Below are 15165 nucleotides of genomic sequence, written 5' to 3'. Positions count from 1 at the left end.
GCACATTAAATCTGTGAAGATCTCAGCAGAGGAGGAGTAAACAACTCCACAAACAGCATTACCAGCTTCACTTATTACTAACCAGATTTAGGCCTACTATATTTCATTTCCGTTTTAATGAAATCAATAGTTGTATTTTAAAGTCACCATGATGGTGGTTAGCATTTGCTTTAGTTGTGCTCTTGACCCTTGACTTTTTAGTATAAAATTATCATAATATAAAATTAATATATCCTGTTTGTTTGTCTATACATTTGTCTAATTATTTAGCATCCTAAGAAGTAACAATTTTTCTGTGCCACATGGTGATTTTGTACAGTTAAAGTGCAGTTAAATGTCTGTTAACTCCAGGGGCTAAGTATAAATGATAACGCTTACATAATAATAGTATAGCATTTTGATATAATGTCTGTAGATACTGTAGCTATTACTGTACTGACTGTTTAAAGTTCATCAGTACATGTTTATCCATGCAGACCTATGTAATATTTTACTTTTAATTTGCTTATTTTTTGTTCCCTTTCTTCTAGTGAAATCAGATCATTTGTTCTGCTCAGTAAGTATTCTATTTCTCACTATTCTATTCAGACTCACTGTATATGATTATAGACATTATATGATCATAGGCATAGCATATTGATTGATCAGTGCTTCTCTTTAGATTGTATATAATTAATCTGCACATTGACTCAGATATTCAGTGATGTTTTTTTCTTCTTCCTTTTACACTTCAGATAACAGTCATTGCCTCTGCTATGTAAGTATTCTTTTATAATCATGCTTTCCAAATTCTCACACACCTATATAATATATAAGATGGTTTTTGATGATTTATTTTTCTTCTTTTTTGTTTTTCTCATAGCATAAGCGAACCCAAAGGCTCTTTTAAGAGCCATCTCCCATCATCTGCCATCTCCAGACTTCAGATCCACATGCCCTGCTCATCCATTAATATGAATGCATCACATTCTGCTGGTTTAATGCAGTTTAATTTTATTATTTAATTTATTTATTTATTTTGCCAAACTCCACAGCTATAACTAAATTACTCAAAATTATTGGTTGAGTATCATCATGAATTTGTTTTGAATATATCTTCTGTTAAAGTCTGTTTATTTAATGAGTAATATTTTTTATAGTGCTTTTTTAACATTGTTACGATTATCTTTTAACGGAATGGAATTTTTTACACCTGTTTTCTTTGGTTTGCAGCATTCATCATATCTGGTGACTATTACTCACTATGTACTGGTACTCACTATGTAAGTACGACTGTAATGCTAATGTGTAATGCCATTTGCACTGCATACACTTACTGCTAAATGTTAATGCAATATTGGACTACATAAACAATATATCTTGAAGGACATTGTTTAACAACTTTTAGATAATTTGTCTTTTTTTGTATTGTCTACAGTATATTGGACATCTTCTGTCCATCTAGGTGAGTAAAGTACCATTATTAAACATGTGCAATTACACAGATTGTTAGCTTTATCATCATAGTGAATGAAAAATGTTGGCAGTTTTGTTTTGCTGTTAAAACTTAAGATTGTTTTCTTGTTCGCAGTGTTGCTCATGTCTGGAGAAGCTCACCATGTAAGTACTACTGTAATGCTAATTTGTAATGCCATTTGCACTGTATGTTCACTTAATTTTAATTGGTAGAAAGTTTTAAAATCACTGCAGAATGTTAATGAATTATTATGGGACAACATAATATATATTGAAGAAGAGTGTATTACAATACAAACTATTGATAAATGTGAACATGAGGACTTATTTGACCTGTGTGAACAAATCTAAATTGTATCTTTTTCTTTTTTTCTTGTCTACAGTAGATTGGAAGTCTTCTCCATCTAGGGGAGTAGAATTGTTAAACAGGTTTTTGCAACAACAACAAATATTTATAGTGAAATTTGGGATTGTTGATTACTTAGATTAAAAAATATATATAATAATAATCATTTCCATCTTCAGTAATAACAAAAAAAGTAAGTTACGTATAGATGTTATTATTGTATTCAAAATGATTCATGCAATGGCAATATAGTTTTTATTAACATTTAATAATTAAATAATTCCTGTTTTTCTGTGTTAAGAATGTAACTAACTTGTTTTTTTCTTCTTCTGTGTGTATGTGTCTCTGCATGTGTGTGTGTGTGTGTGTGTGTGTGTGTGTGTGTGTGTGTGTGTGTGTGTGTGTGTGTGTGTGTGTGTGTGTGTGTGTGTGTGTGTGTGTGTGTGTGTGTGTGTGTTATCTGTCCTGTCCTGTCCTATCCTATCCTGTCCTATAAACACCTTTTATCCATTTTCACTCAAACCTTTATCCTGCTTATTTCTCAAACCTTTGCCATTTCTTCACTTTCTCTTCCCAAACTGACAAAAAATCTGGCCTGGATCACAAAACGCCGCTGCTCTGCTTGCTTGCTCGCAAACCAAAACGCACCCAATGCAATCTCTTCCCCAATGCAAAACAAACCCCATAACGCACCGAAGCAGCTTGCTAACGCATCTTTAAAAACGAGCCAGTAACCCAAACTTTGAACCCAAAAACCAAACCCAAACTTTGAACCCAATAACCAATTGATTTACAGTGCCGGACAGCCTGAAAGAGGGACCAGCTCCATCTCCATTCTGCCCTGCTGATCTTCCAGTTTGCCCAGCTGCTCTTCCTGATCTCCAGTCTGCTGATCTCCAGGCTGATCTGAGGACTGCGTTGGAAGATCATCCTCCAAGCACACACACACATTCATTTGTTTGATAACCAACTGTTTAGCTTTACATTACATAGGGTTGTTTATTTTCTATAGTATTATCACATATTTAACTTTATTTAGCTTGTGTTTAGTTTTTGTGACTGCTTTGAATCGGCTCTTATTAATAAAGTCCAGTTTCTGTTTAGTAAGTTCAGTCTTGTAACATCTATATTGTATAGTTGATTTCACAATCTTTGGGTGTAATTTTATAAACCAGTCTAATATTGTTTGGTGATATCAGTGGTTAGCATTTTACAAGTTTCTGTATTATTTATATCACATTTAACTATCGATTACAGGCAGATTTTTTTTTGGTCAAATTTCCTATATTGGTCAAATAATTTGATATAAATTGTCTAAACTAATATTAGTTTCTATTTTATATTTACTGTAAAATATATTCATTGTAGTATAGTACGTTCCTTTTCATAGATCAATTAAATATTGTGTACTTTATATAATTGTTTATTATTTTACTTAGATAGTTGGAGTCCAACTGATACATTATAATACAAATATTAAGAATAAGAAGTGTTTTTATTTGGTGTTTTTGCAAACTGCTAACATTTGCTTTTTTACTTTCACTTGCTGAATCTTCAGAAACGGTGAGAGAGATATAAATTTACTTCTACACGGTTTTCATATTCTTGAAGGAGCTCCATTTAATTTATAAGTAGCCTATTCAATAATCAGTAATTTGATACATTAGGCCTACTACATTTATTTATCAGCGTTAAAACATCACCATGCCGAGTAAAGGTAAGAGGAGTGCATCTCAGAAACAGCGCAGAAAGCAAGAAGCTTCGGGTGGCTCCAGTAGCCGTAACTCTGTGTCAAATAGCGTCGATGCAAACATGTATGTCCTGTCTGTCGCAGCATCCCACTGTCAAAGCGATTCTAGGTACAAGATTTACTCCAGAGGCCGTCAGTGTACGTGCAATGCTTTAATGTTCCTAGCTGTCCATAATGAACTTAATGAGTTGCACAGTTTCGATTTAGACCGCATTTTACAGAAAGGTGATGCAGTTTACACTAGTGTCATACGAACACTGCAGAGCAAACGGCAATTTGTGGCAAATTTTTTAAACTTTGATGAGTTGCCAAGCACAGTTAAGACCAACTCAAACTGCTACAACATCCTGAAACATCCTCAGAGAGTTGGATTTCTAAAAGATTCACCTGTCCTGGCCGAGTATGGAAACCTTGAGCATACTCTGCAATGCCTCAGAGCTGATGTGAGTGACGCGTTGCTGCTGTGTGTATGCAACTGCGGTCACGCCATCTGTGCTTCGGAGAAGCGCGGTCGCGCCATCTACGCTTAAAAACATATTGCGCGTCTACACGAGGTTGCGTGGTAGGCTCAATGTGTATGCGCTTGGTGTCGGCAGACTTTAAAAAAATATATTCATAATAAAATCAAATTGTTTTCTGCAAACTCCACCAGATTCTTGTTCTACATCTCACAGACTACCACTGTGGTGATTTTCATGTTGTTTTACTGTTTTATTATTTAATAATTAACTGTCAAAGTCCTATACTGTATACCTGGCTATATAGCAATATTTAACAAATTCATAAAAAAAAATTAAATAAAATTGTTTTCTGCAAAGTCCACCAGATTCTTGTTCTACATCTCACAGACTACCACTGTGGTGATTTACATGTTGTTCTACTGTTTTATTATTTAATAATTAACTGTCAAAATTGTTTTGACCTCTCTAAAGTAAATTAAGAGTTTGGGTTTTCATCATAATTGTGTGCGCAACAGTGCCCCCTTTTGGCTATCAAGCAGCAGTAGCTTTAGTTTAGTAAATTTCCATAACAATTTAGTTGCAGAGCAGAGCGCCAGTGCTGTTTTCTCCTGCTGCATTTCTTTCTTTTTACATTGTTGCCTTGGATACTATTTGTCCGTAAGTACTGTACATATTACTAAAAAATGTTAAAAGTAATTGTACTTGGCATATCTTTGGGTTATTGGAGTTTTCTCATGTCAAATGACTAAACTGATAGTTAGCATAGCTATTAGCTATGACTCAGCATTTCTGTTGCTATAAGTTGTGTACTTTAGGTATCTGTTTTGGTTTGATCTTATTTCTGTTTTGTCTTTTGCTCTTTGTTAGGCAAGGCAAGGCAAGGCAAGTTTATTTATATAGCACATTTCATACACAATGGCAATTCAAAGTGCTTTACATAGAAGAAATTAAAATAATAAAAAGAAATAAGAATAATTAAAACAGTTTAGAAAATAAAATGAAATACAGTACAGTAATGTATTGAGGTCCTAGGCCATTGAATGATTTATATACCAGTAATAATACTTTGAAATCAATCCTAAATCTAACTGGGAGCCAGTGTAAAGACCTGAGGACTGGTGTGATATGTGCATATTTTCTGGTTCTGCTCAGAATCCTAGCGGCAGCGTTCTGTATGAGCTGCAACTGTCTTATGGTCTTTTTGGGAAGGCCAGTGAGGAGTCCATTACAATAATCCACCCTGCTGGTGATGAAAGCATGCACAAGTTTCTCTAAATCTTGTCTGGAAACAAAGCATCTAATTCTTGCAATATTTTTCAGATGATAGTATGCTGATTTAGTTATTGCTTTGACATGACTACTGAAACTAAGGTCTGACTCTAGTGTCACACCAAGATTCCTGACTTGATTTTTAGTTGTTTGACCCCTAGAGTGAAGGTATGCATTCACCTTGAGAACTTAATATTTGTTTCCAAATGCAATGACTTCAGTTTTATCTTTGTTTAACTGAAGAAAGTTTTGACACATCCAACTGTTGACTTCATCAATGCATTTGCACAGGGAGTCAATGGGGCTGTAATCGTTAGGCGATAGGGCTAAGTACAGCTGTGTATCGTCTGCATAGCTGTGGTAAGCAATTTGGTTCTTTCTCATTATTTGGCTCATTGGGAGCATATACAGGTTGAACAGGAGTGGCGCAAGAATTGAGCCTTGAGGGACTCCGCATGTCATGGATGTCCACTCAGACTTATGGTCTCCTATACTCACATAATAACCTCTCCCATCTAAGTATGACCTGAACCATTTTAGGACTATCCCAGAAAGCCCCACCCAGTTTTCCAGCCTGTCAAGAAGTATGTTATGATCGACAGTGTCAAATGCAGCACTGAGGTCGAGTAGTACCAGCACTGATAATTTGCCTGAGTCAGTATTTAAGCGAATATCGTTTATTATCTTTATGAGCGCTGTCTCTGTGCTGTGGTGCGGTCGGAAACCAGATTGAAAATTGTCAAAGTATCCATTCGAGCTTAAGAATTTGTTCAGCTGATTGAAGACAACTTTTTCAATGATCTTGCCTATGAAAGGAAGATTCGAGATCGGTCTATAGTTGCTTAATATGGTCTTATCCAGATTGCTCTTTTTCAGGAGGGGCTTGACAACTGCAGTTTTCAGGGAGTTTGGAAAACTCCCAGAGAGAAGTGAGGCATTTACCACTTCTAGAAGATCTGCTTCTAAACTGTTTACCACACTTTTGAAAAAAGATGTGGGAAGTGTGTCAAGAGCGCATGTTGATGTTTTAAGGTGCTGTACGGTTTCTGCCAAAATTTTGCTATCAATTTTTTTGAAATCAGACAAAGTTACTACTTTTTCAGGTGGTCTGATCTGTCTGACCCCAGCGCAACTCAATGATGTGCTGATCACCTTTCTGATATTATTGATTTTGTCAGAGAAGAAAGAAGCAAACTCACTGCACTTGCTGTTTGAGAGCATTTCACTGGGAATCTGGCTTGGGGGGTTTGTCAGTCTCTCTACAGTAGCAAAAAGAGTGCGTGTGTTGTTTAAATTGCAGTTTATAATATTTGAGAAGAAAGTCTGTCTAGCTTTGCCTAGTTCCATATTGAAAGCATGAAGGCTGTCTTTGTAGATGTTATAATGGACTACAAGCTTTGTCTTCCGCCACATGCGCTCTGCTTTTCTGCATTGTCTTTTCATATTTTGCACTGCTGTTGAGTTTCTCCAAGGTGCTTTTTGTCTGCCACTCTTCTTCCTGACTTTCACAGGAGCAATATCATCAATTGCACTTTTAACTTTTGAGTTAAAAGAATCAAGGAGAAAATCAACAGAGTCAGCAGATATGCATGGTGTTAAGGATATAGCCTTCATAAATAGTACACTAGTGTTCTCATTTAAGCATCTCTTCTTGACAGACACAGATCTAGCTTCAGTGGCAGGAGAGATCAATATATCAAAGAAAATACAGAAATGATCAGACAGTGCTACATCCTTAATAACAATCGATGAGATGTTTAGACCCTTACTGATAAGTAAATCTAGAGTGTGTCCATGATTGTGTGTGGGTCCATGTACATGCTGAGTCAGATCAAAAGTTTTTAAAACAGTTTTGATTTCTTTTGCCATATTGTTTTCTGCATTATCTATGTGAATGTTAAAATATCCAGCAATGGCAAAAAAGTCAAACTCTGAGGTAATTGTTGATAACAGTTCTGTAAATTCCTCAGCAAAGGCTGGAGAGTATTTTGGAGGCCTGTAAATAATGATAAGTAAAATGCGTGGAGCACCTTTTAATACAATACCCAGATATTCGAAAGACGTGTAGTTCCCAAATGATATTTGCTTACATTGATAGATATCTTTAAAAAGAACAGCTAGACCTCCACCTCTCTTAACAGCTCTGCAGACACTCATAAAAGTAAAGTTAGGAGGGGATGTTTCATTGAGGATTGTTGCACTGCAGCTGTCTTCTAGCCAGGTTTCATTTAGAAGCATAAAATCCAGGTTGTTTGTGGTTATTAAGTCATTGACTAGAAGTGATTTATTTTTAAGTGAGCGGATGTTTAAAATTGCTAACTTAACAGTCTTACTTTTTTCCCCTACATCAATCTTAGGCAAGGCAAGGCAAGTTTATTTATATAGCACATTTCATACACAATGGCAATTCAAAGTGCTTTACATAGAAGAAATTAAAATAATAAAAAGAAATAAGAATAATTAAAACAGTTTAGAAAAATAAAAAATAAAATACAGTACAAACAGTCGGACGAACATTGGCACAGTGCTCATTCAGTAAATGCATAGTTAAACAGATGTGTTTTGAGTCTGGATTTGAATGTGACTACAGTAGGAGCACATCTGATCTCCTCTGGAAGCTGGTTCCAGCTGCGGCTGGCATAATAGCTAAAAGCAGACTCACCATGCTTAGAGTGAACCCTTGGTATTCCTAGCTGATATGATCCTAATGATCTGAGTGATCTGTTGGGTTTATATTCAGTGAGCATATCTGCAATGTATTGAGGTCCTAGGCCATTGAATGATTTATATACCAGTAATAATACTTTAAAATCAATCCTAAGTTTAACTGGGAGCCAGTGTAAAGACCTGAGGACTGGTGTGATATGTTCATATTTTCTGGTTCTGCTCAGAATCCTGGCGGCAGCGTTCTGTATGAGCTGCAACTGTCTTATGGTCTTTTTGGGAAGGCCAGTGAGGAGTCCATTACAATAAACCACCCTGCTGGTGATGAAAGCATGCACAAGTTTCTCTAAGTCTTGTCTGGAAACAAAGCATCTAATTCTTGCAATATTTTTCAGATGATAGTATGCTGATTTAGTTATTGCTTTGACATGACTACTGAAACTAAGCTCTGACTCTAGTGTCACACCAAGATTCCTGACTTGATTTTTGGTTGTTTGACCCCTAGAGTGAAGGTATGCGTTCACCTTGAGAACTTCATCTTTGTTTCCAAACGCAATGACTTCAGTTTTGTCTTTGTTTAACTGAAGAAAGTTTTGACACATCCAACTGTTGACTTCATCAATGCATCGGCACAGGGAGTCAATGGGGCTGTAATCGTTGGGCGATAGGGCTAAGTAGAGCTGTGTGTCGTCTGCATAGCTGTGGTAAGAGATTTGGTTCTTTCTCATTATTTGGCTCATTGGGAGCATATACAGGTTGAACAGGAGTGGCGCAAGAATTGAGCCTTGAGGGACTCCGCATGTCATGGATGTCCACTCAGACTTATGGTCTCCTATACTAACATAATAACCTCTCCCATCTAAGTATGACCTGAACCATTTTAGGACTATCCCAGAAAGCCCCACCCAGTTTTCCAGCCTGTCCAGAAGTATGTTGTGATCGACAGTGTCAAATGCAGCACTGAGGTCGAGTAGTACCAGCACTGATAATTTGCCTGAGTCAGTATTTAAGCGAATATCGTTTATTATCTTTATGAGCGCTGTCTCTGTGCTGTGGTGCGGTCGGAAACCAGATTGAAAATTGTCAAAGTATCCATTCGAGCATAAGAATTTGTTCAGCTGATTGAAGACAACTTTTTCAATGATCTTACCTATGAAAGGAAGATTTGAGATTGGTCTATAGTTGCTTAACCCTCTGGGGACCAAGCTGTTTTTGGGGCCCTTGAGATGTTCTGACATGCTCTGACATTTGTGCTTTTTTCAGTTATTTATAAACATGTTAATGGCAAAGGTGTAAATTCACTCTATATAGCACAAACAGGCCTACCATAATATGCGAGCAACATGTATGTAGATGTTTGTATTTTTAAGAGAATAATGTTTATGCGTGGTTATTTAAAAAAATAAAAATGAAAGTTGCTGAAATAAGACCACAAAACTCATACAAAATATGTGCCCACAAGACTTTTGACTAATGGATGTTTTCTCTTGGAGTTCTAGCTTCAAAATTATGTGAAAATAGTCTTGCTTTATCGTTCACAAAAAAAAAATACATTGATTTAAATGGTGTAAAACAGGTTTTGCTTGGAAAGCCAATATGCGAGGGGGAGGAGTAGTTTACACCTTAGATTACCCAGTCCCACCCACTCTGCATAATGACTCTGCATAATTAGCCATTCATTCAGGTGTGACACTGACTGAGCCACAATGCAAGGACAAAATAGCCTATATATTTAGAAGAAGACTTATATTGACCATTTAAGATTTTGCTTACATCTATCTTGTAAATATGTTTTGCTATTTTATTAAAAAGGTTACAATTACAACAATAATTACAATTTCAGCAATATTTCTGCAAAAAAAGTACTCTTTCTTTGTAAAAAAAAAAAAAAAAAGATTATAGGCCTACATTTTATCATATGTATTCATTAGTTTGAATATAGCCAACATTGGAACATCTTAGTCTATGACTTTATTTTTGACAAAATAGTATTTTATATATATGAGCAGAAAAGCTTATTTGATGTGACAGTATATTCTACAGTAAAAACTGTACCCAAATCTAGTCAACAAAATGTTGTCTTTCATACTTCGCCTGACTGTAACGCAGTAACTGTAACTGTAAAAGCAGTTTATTCTTTCACACACAGACGCGCGATTCATATTTAGGCTAAACAGTCTTTACAAATATGTACCCTTCATTCATCTCACAGAAACGCTATTCATATTATAGAAACGCGATTCATCTTTTTGTTTACATAAGCCTACAACGTTATTCCATAACGTTATTCCACATTAACACTTGAGAAAGGATAACTTAGCCTACCTCACTCCTCAGCGGGATCTGCTCCTCATATCAGCACGGAAAATTTTCTCCATAAGGTAGGCTATATTATGCCTCTTTGTTTACAGCTGATGTGGGGGCGTTTCACAGACTGAAATGGTTCTCAGAATTTGCGTTTGAATAGCACGCGCTCTCCGGGGCGTGGTCAAATTACTTTTGAATGGCTCCTAATGAGCTCGACTGGAGTCGCTCTCTTTTTATACAGATTACAGAAGCTGATAATATTTGTTTTTTATATAAATTACTTCATTTAAAAGCTGCGATCTCAAGCTTTATGCCCGTGGGTCTGTTTGCCTGTTTGACTGAATTTTCGCGGAGTTATAGATAATTTTCGAACGCGTTTCAAATGGGAGTTTACTGACAGAGAGAAGGCAGAAATAGCATCATGTTAGTTTTTCTTTATTTGTCAAAAAGCAAAACACTTTATTTGTATTGTGAGTATACAGAAAAAAAATAGAAACTGAACAGGATCGATTGATGTATTACACGAAAATGAAAGATCAAAATTAACAGAGCATTTTGTGTTTATTTTTCATTGCTAAAAAAAAAAACGAGCAAAACGCGCGGGCGCGTTTTTGGTCCCCAGAGGGTTATTAATATGGTCTTATCCAGATTGCTCTTTTTCAGGAGGGGCTTGACAACTGCAGTTTTTAGGGAGTTTGGAAAACTCCCAGAGAGAAGTGAAGCATTTACCACTTCTAGAAGATCTGCTTCTAAACTGTTTAACACACTTTTGAAAAACGATGTGGGAAGTGTGTCAAGAGCGCAGGTTGATGTTTTAAGGTGCTGTACGGTTTCTTCCAAAATTTTGCCATCAATTTCTTTGAAATCAGACATAGTAACTACTTTCTCAGGTGGTTTGATCTGTCTGACCCCAGCGCAAGTCAAGGATGTGCTGATCACCTTTCTGATATTATTGATTTTCTCAGAGAAGAAAGAAGCAAACTCACGGCACTTGCTGTCTGAGAGCATTTCACTGGGAATCTGGCTTGGGGGGTTTGTCAGTCTCTCTACAGTAGCAAAAAGAGTGCGTGTGTTGTTTAAATTACTGTTTATAATATTTGAGAAGAAAGTCTGTCTAGCTTTGCCTAGTTCCATATTGAAAGCATGAAGGCTGTCTTTGTAGATGTTATAATGGACTACAAGTTTTGTCTTCCGCCACATGCGCTCTGCTTTTCTGCATTGTCTTTTCATATTTTGCACTGCTGTTGAGTTTCTCCAAGGTGCCTTTTGTCTGCCACTCTTCTTCCTGACTTTCACAGGTGCAATATCATCAATTACACCTTTAACTTTTGAGTTAAAAGAATCAAGGAGAAAATCAACAGAGTCTGCAGATATGCTTGGTGTTAAAGATATAGCCTTCATAAATTGGACACTAGTGTTCTCATTTAAGCATCTCCTCTTGACAGACACAGATCTAGCTTCAGTGGCAGGAGAGATCAATATATCAAAGAAAATACAGAAATGATCAGACAGTGCTACATCCTTAATAACAATCGATGAAATGTTTAGACCCTTACTGATAAGTAAATCTAAAGTGTGTCCACGATTGTGTGTGGGTCCATGTACATGCTGAGTCAGATCAAAAGTTTTTAAAACAGTTTTGATTTCTTTTGCCATATTGTTTTCTGCATTATCTATATGGATGTTAAAATCTCCAGCAATGGCAAAACAGTCAAACTCTGAGGTAATTGTTGATAACAGTTCTGTAAAGTCCTCAGCAAAGGCTGGAGAGTATTTTGGAGGCCTGTAAATAATGAAAAGTAAAATGCGTGGAGCACCTTTTAACACAATACCCAGATATTCGAAAGACAAGTAATTCCCAAATGATATTTGCTTACATTGATAGATATCTTTAAAAAGAGCAGCTAGACCCCCACCTCTCTTCACAGCTCTGCAGACACTCATAAAAGTAAAGTTAGGAGGGGCTGCTTCATTGAGGATTGTTGCACTGCAGCTGTCTTCTAGCCAGGTTTCATTTAGAAGCATAAAATCCAGGTTGTTTGTGGTTATTAAGTCGTTGACTAGAAGTGATTTATTTTTAAGTGAGCGAATGTTTAAAAGAGCTAACTTAACAGACTTACTTTTCCCCACAGCAATATTAGTTTGACGTGTAATAGGCACCAGATTAGTTGGGTTTGCTGTACGGCTATTGAAGGCCTTAGACTTTCTATCTTGTAATAGAACAGCAATAGAGAAAGATACAGGCACACTGGGTTCCCGCTTGTTTTGTAAACATTTGAGAAAGTTACTGTTATCAAAACGGGGACCCGACACATATCACTGAGAGCTGGTATCAGTTGTTTTTGGTTCACCTCGAGCAGATGGAGGAGGGTGTGGGCCCTGGCGTTGTGGCAGAGGCCGAAGAGCTCTCACAGGAGGAGGGGGAGGGCGAGCTGGGCCCGCAGGCTTTGGTGGTAGTGGTGCCTGTCTTTTTTTAGTTGGTATCTGGGGGCTTGCAGCAAAAGAGTGGGATAGTCTGGTTCCAGCATGCACCAGTTCTTCCATTTTCTGTGAGAAGCACATTAGTGGCGTTGCAGGGGAGAGGGAGAGAGTGTCTGGTGAAAGGGGCTGTTGCTCTGGTGTTATAGGAGGCTGTAATATGCTGTCCTGGCTTCCCTGGCTGTTTTCCAGGAAGTCGTCCTTGGGTGCTGAATCTTCAAGCAGTTCTGATATGGCTGTCTGTGGTGAGCTCTGTGTGCAGGGCTCAGCTGAGATTGTGTCCGTGAGCAGAGGTTGTTGTGGCGGAGTGGTGTTATCATGTCCATTTTGCTGCTGAAGTGAAGTCCCGTGGTCATTCATACTGTGTCCAGGTGTGTGTGTGCCGTTCAGATTGAGTGGATTGGCACAAACCGCAGAAGGATGATTTAGGGAGAAGTAGATATTGTCCTTTAACACTCTTGAACCAAGTTTGTTTGGGTGATGGCCATCCCGATGAAACAGTTGTCGTTGACTCCAGAAAAGATTGAAATTGTCAATGAAGTTCACTGCTTTTATATTGCAGGTTTTTTGCAGCCATGTATTTAGCCCAAGCAACCGTGAAAACCTGTTTGTTCCTCTTGCTGGTAGTGGTCCACTGATGAATGTTTGAACTTTCAGTCTTTTAAGTGTTTCAAAAAGTTTATTGAAATCCTTCTTAAGGAGTTCTGACTGCTCTTTATGAATATCATTCTTCCCCACATGTATGATGAGTCGATTAGCAGTCTTATGTTTCATCAGAATGTTCTGAAGTTCCCTGTTTATATCAGAAGTTGTTGCTTGTGGAAGGCAGCACGTAGTTGTATCCCTGGTGCTAATGTTTCTGATTATGGAGTCCCCCACTATCAGAGTCCTGGGCTCGGCTGCTCCCTGAGCTGAGTGCCGCTGTCTGCTCGACCTTGAGCGCCAGTTAGCATCAGTGTTAGCTACTGGCCTATTCAGTCTGTGTTCGATCACATTCATCACATTTGTGGATTCCTCATTTACATTCATTAGTACTTCAAATCTGTTCTCAAGATGTATAGGCAGTGGTAGCAGACCAGTGTTTGCAATCCTTGTCAGAGCTGTATCTGGGGTAGAGGATGCTACTGCGGTAATATGTGATGCTCGTGACAATCTGATGTCTCGAGTGCCTTTGGGTTTAGCTCCCTGTTTGTGCCATCGATTAGTAAGTCGATCGGCTTGTTTCTCTACCTGTCGAGGAGTACTAGTTTCATGGGACTCACCGGTATGCTGAGGGTGTCCATGACGAAGCTCTGTTGTGTGTTCCGTCTGGTTTGGTGGTCCCGTAAGTAACTTTGTTTCTAGAACTGCAATCCTTTGTAAAAGTCTGTGGCAGTTGGTGCAGCAAGTAGATTCCAGAAGAGGCATTTTCTCTTATCCTTGTAGGCAGTTGTGTTTTCCTTTCCCGGTATGTAAGCTGGTCGGGTAAAAGAATTCTCAGTTTTTGTAGTAATCCAAACTTTGTCGTATGAGCACTGTGCTGATTTGCTGAAGTTAAAATTAGGTGATAAAAGGAAATAAAATAAAGGAAATAAAATATAGAAAAAATAGGAGATAAAATGTAAAAGCGATAGAGCAAAACGCGGAGCAGTAAGCAAGAGCGTCCGAACAGTAGCTGAGCAGGAAGTATCTCTTAGTTAGACGTGCAACAGGCACCAGATTAGTTGAGTTTGCTCTACGGCTATTGAAGGCCTTAGACTTTCTATCTTGTAATAGAACAGCGATAGAGAAAGATACAGGCACACTGGGTTCCCGCTTGTTCTGTAAACATATGAGAAAGTTACTGTTATCAAAGCGGGGACCCGACACACATCACTGAGAGCTGGTATCAGTTGTTTTTGGTTCACCTCGAGCAGATGGAGGAGGGTGTGGGCCCTGGCCTTGTGGCAGAGGCCGAAGAGCTCTCACAGAAGGAGGGGGAGGGCGAGCTCGGCCCGCAGGCTTTGGTGGTAGCGGTGCCCGACGTTTTTTGGTTGATATCTGGGGGCTTGCAGCAAAAGAGTGGGATAGTCTGGTTCCAGCATGCACCAGTTCTTCCATTTTCTGTGAGAAGCACAGGAGTGGAGTTGCTGGCGAGAGGGAAAAAGTGTCTGGTGAAAGGGGCTGTTGCTCTGGTGTTATAGGAGGCTGTGATATGCTGTCCTGGCTTCCCTGGCTGTTTTCCAGGAAGTCGTCCTTGGGTGCTGAATCTTGGAGCAGTTCTGATATGTCTGTCTGTGGTGAGCTCTGTGGGCAGGGCTCAGCTGAGATGGTGTCCGTGAGCAGAGGTTGTTGTGGCTCAGTGGTGTTATCATTGTCCTTGTGTGATATGTCAACATCATGTCCATTCTGAAGTGAAGTCCTGTGGTCATTCATACTGTGTCCAGGTGTGTGTGTGCCGTTCTGATTGAGTGGAT

The sequence above is a fragment of the Leuciscus leuciscus genome, assembly GCF_965113295.1.
Source record: "Leuciscus leuciscus genome assembly, chromosome: 1".
NCBI lineage: Eukaryota > Metazoa > Chordata > Actinopteri > Cypriniformes > Leuciscidae > Leuciscus > Leuciscus leuciscus.
This window is presented reverse-complemented; position numbering follows the sequence as displayed.